The sequence below is a fragment of the Acanthisitta chloris genome, unplaced genomic scaffold, assembly GCF_000695815.1.
Source record: "Acanthisitta chloris isolate BGI_N310 unplaced genomic scaffold, ASM69581v1 scaffold9871, whole genome shotgun sequence".
NCBI classification, from domain to species: Eukaryota; Metazoa; Chordata; class Aves; order Passeriformes; family Acanthisittidae; genus Acanthisitta; species Acanthisitta chloris.
In genome coordinates, this window is record NW_008654394.1 from 25,015 (window position 1) to 26,793 (window position 1,779).

A 1,779-nucleotide genomic window follows, 5' to 3' on the forward strand; every position below is an offset into this window, starting at 1 on the left:
GGCAGATCTGAAGGGGCCAGAGTTTTATTTGGTCTGTGTGATGTGTCTAGACTGTCCATGGGGGATGAAGGCCACAGGGCAAAGCAGATGTGCAGAGTTTGCTGGGAGGTCTGTGATGCTTTCCTGCTCCTCCTGGGCACAGTTGTGCCCTGCAAGGACCTGCTGTCCTCACTGTGGCATTGCTGGAGCTGTGCTGGGAGGTGTTTTGGAGAGGGGTGGTAAGGCTGAGAAGCACCAGTGAGCTAAGGGGTGGGCAGAACCCTCAGCTTGGCATCCTCTGTCGCTCCCTGGGCAGCAGCACACTGGAGCTGGCGAGACAGTGAGTCTGCTGCCCTGCTTCCCTTTGATTCCTCTGGGCAGGACAACAAGCCAAAGCACTGTTAGGCCAAAGTGCCAGTTACACCTCAGAACAGCCCCAGAAAGGCTGCCAGGGTGAATCCTCCCATGGCGTTGCCCTCTGGGCCACCAAAATCCTCCCACCCTCTCCCTGTAATTTCCACTCATCGCATTCCTGAGCATTGCAACCAATTTTGTGCCTCCTAAGCTGAGCAGATAACAGAGAAATGGCACTGTTTTCCCTGCTTTGTGGGCCTAGTAAAGAAGTCTCTAGCCAAATCCTGACAGCAAAGTGAAAAAATCCTCCGTGTTTCACAAGCCGTGGGAAAACAGGAAAGTGTGTGCTCTAAGGAGGTGTTCCAGAAACAGCTCCAAGCCTGGGCTACAAGAACCAGCCAGAGTCAGCACTGTACCTAAGAGTCAGATCTAGCAAGAAGCCAGGGAAGCACTAAGGGCAGCAAAGGGGAGCTGTGGTGGGGAACACGTCCAGCTCACACGTGGCAGGGAAGAGGACAATGCAGAACCTCCCACCCCTGGACCTCGTGGGGAGCAACAGGAATGCAGGGACCCACCTGATAGTTGGGCCTGAACGAGGAATTGTGGGCACTGCACCTTGGTTTCTCCAGTAAACTTGGAAATTAAAAGGAACTCCAACTGTAAATCCTAAAAACAAAAAGCCAAAGATACAGTTGGTATCACTTGATGGACCAAAGGGGTTTTTTTATGGGCTGGTTGGTTCCCTGCATACTTCATCTTCTGGTGGTGCTTTCCATGAGCACTGAACAGTTTGGTCCATGTTTCCCCCACCCTCCTCTCTTTCTCCTTCCTTTGATTATAGCAGGATCTTAATGACCTTTTTAATAGGGCTTATTAGCCCAAAGCCTTGCATTCCATAGCATGATTTTTCCCAAGGTCTGGCTGTCAAGTGTCTTTTCAGCTGTTTTTTTTTTTTTGTTGGCTGCTTGGGGTGCTCTGGCCTTGGAAGGGATGGATGGAGGGATGGAGGGATGGAGGGATGGATGCTCTGCTCCTCAACTCAGCCCAAAATGCAAGAGGTAAAGCAAGAGGTGATGATGTCAGAGGTGGTTGGGGACCCCCAAGCTGGGATTGAGTTACATAACCCTGTGGCCACCCCCAGGACGACTCCACTGCATCCCCAGCCTGGACATGGCTGTGTCCAGGGTGCTGAGAGCACCAGAACCTGCTGCAGTGGGGGATGCAGCACCACTGGGCCCTGCACAGAGAGGGAAGTGCTGGGAGACACCCAGCAGTCTGGGGAGAGCAGGACAATCCCGGGGCAGGCAGAGGGTCCCCTCGCCCCGGCCAGCTGGCGGGGGAGGTTTGTTGACTCAAGTGCTGTTACCTCATTCGGGGATGTTACTTTTAGGTCCCGCCAGTGTGGGAACCGGATTCGAGCGCTCGGCAGAGCCTGTCAACCCCTGC

At 53.9% G+C, this 1,779-nt stretch overlaps 1 protein-coding gene across 1 annotated transcript in view; it reads left to right on the top strand.

Annotated features, from left to right (window-relative positions):
* The window catches only part of PODXL (podocalyxin-like), a gene marked incomplete at its 5' end in the record, with an annotated part of 10,954 nt that overhangs the window by 3,328 nt on the left and 5,847 nt on the right, over window positions 1-1,779 (top strand). The gene's annotated exons all lie outside the window — the stretch shown is intronic.